Consider the following 9319-nt stretch of genomic DNA (forward strand, 5'->3'; position numbering starts at 1 on the left):
AGAGAGAGAGAGAGACAGAGAGAGAGACAGACAGAGAGAGAGCGAGAGACAGAGACAGAGACTGAGACAAAGACAGAGAGACTGTGATAAACAACAAAAGAGAGGAGAAGTGGGGATAGAAGAAGACAGTCGAAGGGAAAAGGGCCGCAGGAACAGAGTGGAACAGGGAGACATATAGGGAAAGGGGGATGAGAGAGAGAGAGGAAGAGTGGAGATGTAGACAGAGAGAGGGCAGGCATGGTGGGGAGGAGAGGAGAGGAGGGTTACATAACCCATATTAGCGCTCGCCGCTTGCTGCTCAATGCCTTCCCAGATCACAACTCCACATCATGCCATATTGATGGCTTCAAACACAGTGGATGCGAACACTTCCTCCACATAAGAGGAAGAGCAGAGAAGAGACACGTTATGGAGATCAGTGAACGGAAAAGGATGCACGCTTTCCTCTAGCTTTTGTTCCTTCTGTTGTATGGGGGGGTTTTTTTTGGAGGTGGGGTGGGGTGGTGGGTGCAATGAACTGTAGAGCAGTGGTTCTCAACCTTTTTTGAACAAAAGCCCCCTTGGCCTCATCACAAGCCTCCCAACGCCCCCTTGAACTCATCATAAGACTGACAACGCACCCCTTAGTATCAAAAAATTAAATGGACTAATGCCCCTCAATGGCAACTAAGCACAGACCCCTCTCAGCTGTATCCTACTCAACGCCCCCCCTAGAGCTCCCCAACGCCCCCTGGGGGGCTGTACCGCCCCCGTTGAGAAACACTACTGGAGAGGAAACGGCGCACAACACTACTAAGGCGGGAAGGCACTATTAACATGCAAAGCTGGCTCCTTTCATTGCACACTACTGCACAGCTAAGCTGATGTCTGGAGGGAGGGGGGTCTGTGTGTGTGTGTGTGTGTGTGTGTGTGTGTGTGTGTGTGTGTGTGTGTGTGTGTGTGTGTGTGTGTGTGTGTGTGTGTGTGTGTGTGTGTGTGTGTGTGTGTGTGTGTGTGTGTGTGTGTGAATGCATGTGTGTGCCAATACACAGCAGAGAAAGGCGCAGACACAGACATATGGAGAGCAGAGATGCTGCTACCAGATGCCGTGCAGTATTGTACGCGACTCTACTCCAGTCTACCAGATGCAGTGCAGTGCAGTATTATACTCTACTCTGCTGTGCTGCAGAGCTGCTCTACTACTCTGCTCTAGTTTACGACAGTCTAGTAGTCTACTCACTCCCAATCCCCTCATCCTCTTAGAGAGAGAGAGAGAAAGAGAGAGAGAGATTGCCAGACATACTGAGAGTACTGAGAGAATAAGAATACTGACAGTGAGAGATCCTGGAAAACTGATGGGAGAGAGAGAAGGACACTGAGAACTAAGAGGGAGACCGACAGAAACCAACAGACACAAAGAAAGCTAGAGAAAGAGAGATGCAATGCTAAGTACTGGTCCAAAAGAACTGCTTTAAGGAAATGTGGCGAGGCACTGATGTGGGGAGGGCGCAGAGTGTGAATGTCTTCTTATGAGACATGGTGGAGGATGGGGATGTGGAGGTGGAGGAGGTGGTGGAGTTGTTGTTGGGGATGGTGGAGGTGGAGGAGGTGGTGATGGGGGAGAGGGAGGAGGTGGAGATGGTGGAGGAGGTGGAGGAATTGTTGATGGGGGTGGTGGAGGAGGTGAAGATGGGGGTGGTGGTTGCTGTGGGAGCCGACTATGAAGAGGGGGGAGAAGTGAGCGTGGAGGAAGAAGGGAAAAAGAAGAGAGGAGGAACAGGAGGAGAGAAAAAGAAGAGGAGAGAGGAGAGGAAAGAACCAGATGATATGAGCACGTGAGAGGGGAAGAGGGGGGGGGGGGGGGTAATGTGATTTGTGTGGGGGGAGACACATGCATGTGAGAAGGAGCCGGAGAGGGGAAGAGGAGGAGGAGATGAGAAGAGGAAGAGGAGGAAAGAAGAGGAACAGGAGGAAGAAGAGAAAGAGGAGGAGAGGAAGAGGCCCTGCTTTAAGAGCTGCAGCAGCGTGAAAGGAGAGGCTAATCCCTCATCTCCCAATGGGGGTATCAGAGAGAGAGGGGGGGAGAGAGAGAGAGAGAGAGAGAGAGAGAGAGAGAGAGAGAGAGAGAGAGAGAGAGAGAGAGAGAGGGAGAGAGAGGGAGAAACAGACAGAGAGAGAGAGCAAAAGAGGGCAGTATGGAGGGGAATAGAAGACAAGTCAGAAAGAAAGAGAGCAATGGACAGACTGAAAATTAGAAGGTGAAACAGAATGAGAAGAAAGAGAAGAAAAGAAAAAGAAGAAAAGAATACGATGGATGGTGAATGAGAGAGAGTATTCAGAGATATTTTCTAACAAGTAGCAACCATCTCTGGGGTGTTCTGTTGCGTGCGTGTGTGTGCGTGCGTGTATGTATATGTATGTGTGTGTGTGTGTAGTGCAGCCTCCTGGCATCTCTTCTCTGTCACCCCATATTATTTGTCCTTGGTAACATTTAATGCAGCGCAGGGTTAAATGGTTTAAATGGGTGATGCCAGCTCCACTTAGCCTGCCAGCCATCTTTACACCTGACAACCGCAACACCAGACAGCACAGGTACAGTACATCTAGTAACAAAGAGAAGAAATTAAACACTCAGAGTGCACCTTGATAACTAGGATTCGGCTAAAATTGGGAATTACACGCATTTAACGACTGAATATTTAGTTTTTGTCAAATTCGTTTTTTGTGCTGGTAACTCATGTACGTACTATTTCCAAAATTGCAGAATTGAGGCTTCACGTACAACAGGAAAACTCACGGCAGCTTTAAATACAGCAGTGCTTCTCAACTTTTTTGAATAAACGCCCCCTTGACCTCATCATAAGTCTGACAACACCCCCCTTAGTATTGAAAAATAAGATAGACTAATGCTCCCCAATGGGAACTAAGCCCCACCCCCACTCAGCTTTATCCCTCTCAACGCCCCCCTGTGGCTCCCTAACACCCCCTTGGGGGCTGTAGCGCCCCCGTTGAGAAACACTAAAATACAGTATGAATCCACGAGATGCAGATCAGGGTCTGGATGGCAACCACAGTCTAGTCAGTTGCTTCATTAGTCAGTTTCCAGACTTCCTTGCAGGACAATTTAAATACACCAACCCTAATGAACCAATTTGCATGGAAGTTGCTGACTAATAAACAAAAGCAGACAAAACAAACCAGACGAATTGGGGAAACATAACCTACTTGGCACGAGTTGAAAGTAATGAACACTTACTGTTTGTGTTGGTGGTGGTGCAGCTGAAGAAGTATACAAATGTGACTTGAAAAACAACAAAGTAAGCATATTTTTTCACTGTTCGGATGTGTACTTCAATAAATTAAGTCCAAGGCATGGATACTCGAGTTGCTCTTGTGAATCTTCCCTCTAACTTTCATTAGTTGGACAGAAGCACAGAGGATATCTTGCCGTTTCTAAGCAGTATTGTATATATGATGATTCTTATGCATCTAGGTTATATTAGTCAAAACAGAGCAAGTTGTAACTTAAGCAACTGAAGAATTTCTTTCTGAAGCTTCAAACCACATCTCCAAACTCCAAAAAGGATTACAGTTGTTTATTACTTGACTTGCTTAACAACAATGCTTTCGAGAAACGGGGTCCAGGCTAGTCCACACTAAACAATGCTGCTTTGTCTATCAAAAACTTTAAGTTGTAAGCAACTGCACTTCTTTTATTGAAGTTTTTGATAGACAAAGCAGCATTGTTTAGTATGGACTGGCCTGGACCCCATTTCCCGAAAGCATTGTTGCTAACCAGTCAGCAGCTTACTAGCTTAGGTTTCCAATGGGAAATTGCATAGGACTGTGATTGAAGTTGCTAACTTATTTAGCAACGATGCTGTGGAGAAACGCCGCCCTGCCCTGGTCCGCTCATATCAGTATGGAGTGGGATCTGCTCTATGGTGCTGTGCAAGAGTGCAGTGAGTGAGTGAGGGGGTGAGCTGATTCACAACACTGCACTGTGAGCACATGGCCGGAGAGGAAACGGAAGTCCAACTGCCGCTTGACTCAAGGCAGAACTCAGCAGGTCGTACAGCTGAAAGGATAAGATTTTGTACTGCGGACATAATTTCCGGACATCTTTTTGTTGGGAAGGCCTATGGGGGCGTTGAGAAGGATACAGCTGAGTGGGGGCGGGGCTTAGTTCCCATTGGGGGGCATTGGTCCATTATGTTTTTCGATACTAAGGGGACGTTTGCAGGCTTCTGATGAGGTCAAGGGGGGCGTTGGGAGGCTTATGCTGAGGTCAAGGGGGCTTTTGTTCAAAAAAGATTGAGAACCACTGCTGTACACAGTAGAGTTGACCATGTACACATGATGTAGCACAGATCAGCCCACGTACACATGCAGAGTAGCAGAACCTAGTAGGCCATGCATATTATAGAATACAGCAGGCCTTACAACACATGCACGCAGTAGTATTAATTCAGCCCCTCTGACAGCATGAGCAATGATACGCCAGGGGGGTGCGCTCGTAGGAAAAAGAGGACAAATGAACAACAAGCACATGTACTTGTGTGTACACACACACAGACACAGACACAGACACAGACACAGACACACACACACACACACACACACACACACACACACACACACACACACACACACCAAAAGGAGGTCAGGAGCCATCCGGGGGGAAGTAAATGCAGGTGAGAGTGAGGGCCCTGCCTCCGTGTCAGACGGATTTCTCCACGAGCCAATTAACTTCCGTATTCACCACACGGTGCAGTCACAGTGTGGAGCGGGGCAGAGAGGCAAGGGATTAGGATGTGTGTGTGTGTGTGTGTGTGTGTGTGTGTGTGTGTGTGTGTGTGTACGCCCCTACGGGTCTCCCTTGCCCAACGGTGTCTGGCACACGCCAGCCCCTGCCAGGGATTAGGTGTGTGTGTGTGTGTGTGTGTGTGTGTGTGTGTGTGTGTGTGTGTGTGTGTGTGTAGTCTACGCCCCCACTGGCCCACTAGCAGGGCAATTGGGTTTAATTAGGCGCGGCAGAGCAGGCTGCCCATGGCTGGCTGAGGAGAGGAGAGGAGAGGAGAGCAGGCAGGAGACTGGACAGCAGCTCGTTTGGAATCAGGGGAGCTATACACACATGGCATGCAAATTACACATGCATGCACAACGCACACAGACACATTGAAGATAATATACACACAAAAAGGGCACAACACACACAGCCAACAAGAGGTTCACCTTGACTATCTCTCTGTTTCTCTCCCTGAGGCTGGGCAGCCTTTCCCCCTGCAATGTTCCTACCAGTAGCTTATAGACAGGTCATCAGCTGGGAAAATTAGGCCTTTCGTCCTACCGCACTTTTCTCTGTGGATTACTGACCAGAAGCCCTATTGGAAGAAATTAAAACATGGGGCCACGTCAATTTTTGCTCAGAATTCAATATGGCTGCCATTTTCCAAAATGACTTGTTTTCATGCATTATTACATTGTACTATAAGGTGATATTCATGAACGATTAACTACTTTCAGCACTATTCTGTCCTATTTCCTCACATACATGTTTACAAAGGTTGACTAAACTAAAAGAAATGAAAATAAAGTTGGCCACCTTGCAATATCCAAAGGAAAGTGCTGAAAATAATGATTGAAATGCACATACAGAGTGGCTGCGAAAATTAGGCCTATGTCAGGGTTTTCAGAGTGGATTACAGACCAGAAGGCATATTTAAGAAGATTCAACAGCTGTTTGCCATCTCAAATGTGCTCCAAAATTCAAAATGTTCTCAGAATGGCAGACTTTCACACATTTTTCTCAATACTGTAAGGCCATAATTACCATTAAAGATGACCTATTTTTTCAGTTAAATTGTCCTATCTCCTTACAGACGTGACTATAAAGGTTGTCTAGAAAAAGGCATGAATATAGGGGGTGGACAAAATAACTGAGACACCTGTCATTTTAGTGTGATTTAGTTCCTCTTGCATTCACAGTTAATCCTGTTGGATGTGGTTCATCCGTCTTGGTGGTATGCAGACATTAACTTGGATACTGTGGCTCTTGATACATCACAAAGACTTGCTGTCTCGGTCAAAGATGCAACAGTTACACAGAATTTTTGAACTCTGACATGTCACCCATAATGTTGTGTGCATTGCAAAATTTTGAGCAAAACTGTACTCTTACCCTGCTAATTGAACCTTCACACTTCACTTTACTGGTGCAATGTGCCATTAAGGTGGGTGGGTAGGGGGGACCGAACGATGTGGAGGAGCGGGGGGATGAATGAGGGGGTGAGCGGGGGTTGGGGGGAATGATTCGGGGTTGAATTAGGAGGTGGGGGGGCAGAATAGTGTGTGGGGGATGAGTGAGGTGGTGGGGGGGAATAGTGTGTGGGGTTCGGGGGGGCAGAATAATGTGTGTGTGTGTGGGGGGGGGGGGGGCTGGGGTAAGTTGAGTCGGGGGGGGGGGGGGTTGACCTGGCTAACTTTTCCCATTGGATGGGGGGTGGGCGAGTATTTTGTGGGGGGCTGGGGGGAGAATGAGTCAGGGGGGGGTGAGCGTGGGGGGCAGAATAGAGGGGGGTGAGTGACGGGTGGAGGGGCAGAGTAGCATGGGAAGGAAGAGGGAGGGGGTTGGGGGCAGAATAGTGTGTGAGGGGGTGGAAGAGGCAGAATAGTGTGTGGGGAAAAGACACTGTAGAGCAGGGGAAAGATGAGCGGGGGATACGCACGCACGCTCATCCTTGCTCTATGCAAAAAAAATGTAGGCCTGAAAAACTTTTTGTCAGAAATCTAATGTGAAAAGTTTGGCAGATCAATAGCCTTTTTTCAGCAGTCAACTGTGTATGTGTAATTCAATCATTTTCTGACAACAATCCTTAGGATATTGTCAATAGGAAATTTACATCTTTCTGTTGCCAACCTTTGTACTCACGTCTGTAGAAAGGAGATAGGACAGAATTTCACTGAAAATAGGTTATCTTTATTGATAATTGTGGTCTTACAGTATTGAGAAAAATGTGTGAAAGTCTGCCATTCTGAAAAACAGAGAACATTTTGAATTTTGGAGAACATTTGAGATGGCAACCAGCTGTTGAATCTTTTTCAATAGGCCTTCTGGTCTGTAATCCACTGTGAAATCCCTGACATAGGCCTAATTTTCGCAGCCATAGACTCTGTATGTGCATTTCAATCATTATTTTCAGCACTTTCCTTTGGATATTGCAAGGTGGCCACCTTTATTTTCATTTCTTTTAGTTTAGTCAACCTCTGTAAACATGTATGTAAGGAAATAGGACAGAATAGTGCTGAAAGTAGTTAATCGTTCATGAATATCACCTTATAGTACAATGTAATAATGCATGAAAACAAGTCATTTTGGAAAATGGCAGCCATATTGAATTCTGAGCAAAAATTGACGTGGCCCCATGTTTTAATTTCTTCCAATAGGGCTTCTGGTCAGTAATCCACAGAGAAAAGTGCGGTAGGACGAAAGGCCTAATTTTCCCAGCTGATGACCTGTCTATTACCACCAGCCATTCAGCATCCCAGCCAGGAGAGCAGAAACTCAAGACTGAGACTGAGACTGAGACTGAGACTGAGACTGAGACTGAGACTGAGACTGAGACTGAGACTGAGACTCAGACTCAGACTCAGACTCAGACTCAGACTCAGACTCAGACTCAGACTCAGACTCACACACTCACAAACTCTCTCTCACACACACAGGTAGATGCATTCCTTCTGCCTGCCAGCATCCTAGCCACGACAAAGAAAATGCACACGCAAACACACACACCGCTGCAATGCCCTACTCCTCTGCAAGCATCTCAGCTAAGACACACACACACTGCAATGTTCCCTCCAGTATCCTACCTCTTGTCTGCCACTGCCAGCATCCTGGCCTGCCTCGAGGGGATTACAGTGTAAAATGAAGTGTGGAGGGAGGTCACACCAGGACAATAATGAAATGATAGCAGGCTGTCAGGAATACTGCACCCAATACAGCAGCATCCCATAACATCCCCGAGTGTCATATTGCAGTGCAGGATTTGAATGAAAATATGAAATAAATTATGTGGATTTTGGAAACACAGCACTCATCTATAATTCAGAGCCATAGCCCAGTTAGCTGCTGTGGAACACAAACATTATCTAAAGAGATTTTGGCTTGGTGACACTTCAGGGCAAACTCCTGTCGTGGGTCTGCGGTTCAACTCCTCAATGTCTGAGCACTGTGGTATAACACAACAGAAATCTTAATGCATACCTAGGCCCGTTTATTTCTGCTACTATATGTACACTCGCCTCCAAAAGAGTTGTCGCCTATCCATCTGTTTGGAATAACAGCTAATAACCTGACTTTCAATTAATCACTTGGCTTCAGAAGTCACTCATATGAAAGCTACAACCCTCCCGAATGAAAATGTATGTACAAAAATAAATTTGATGCACCAAAGAAAGATTGACCCTTTATTGAACACAGACAGGGCAGATTTTCACAAGACAAAAGTTTTGTCGCCTATCGAACATAATGTGAAAATGAGCAGATAAGTCACTTCAAAACACTTCAAATACGCAGATTGGGTGTCATACTTAATCACTGAATCACTCTCACCTCTCCAGAAAATCAACTTTGGCCTTAGGTGTATGTTTAGGGTCATTGTAATTATGGAAAGCAACACAATGAAAATCAATGGAGTTCAATGAGAGATGGTGACATATTCGCTATTCGTAGAGCAATACATGTTTAACTTCATGATTTAATCAATGATAAAAGCCCTCAAACACCTGCAGCATGCATGCAGCTCCTCATAAGAGCTGTATCTGTACCATGTTTCACTGTATGCACCATTTCTCTTTTTTCATATTCTTCATCTACAACACCATATAGTTTTGATGCTATCAGTTCTAAAATGGTTGATCTTGGGATCCTGACTTCAGAGTATGAGTCCCATTAGCCTTCATTTTTGTCAGAATTAGGCCTGACATACTCTTGGCTGCTTTTTTGAGACAGGACAGTGGGAGAGACTTCTTTGGTGTTAAAGGTGAAGAATTTGGAAAAAAAAATACATGGTGCCTAAAGTCAAACATGGGAGGGACAGCTCTTATGTGGAGCTGCATGCATGCTGCTGGTGTGTGAGGGCTTTTATCATTGACTACATCATGAAGTTAAAAATGTATTGCTCTACGAATAGCGAATATGTCACCATCTCTCATTGAACTCCATTGATTTTCATTGTGTTGCTTTCCATGATTACAATGACCCTAAACATACACCTAAGGCCAAAGTTGATTTTCTGTAGAGGTGTGAGTGAATCAGTGATTAAGTATGACACCCGAT

This window comes from Engraulis encrasicolus, chromosome 10 (assembly GCF_034702125.1).
Source record: "Engraulis encrasicolus isolate BLACKSEA-1 chromosome 10, IST_EnEncr_1.0, whole genome shotgun sequence".
In the NCBI taxonomy this organism is placed as follows: Eukaryota; Metazoa; Chordata; class Actinopteri; order Clupeiformes; family Engraulidae; genus Engraulis; species Engraulis encrasicolus.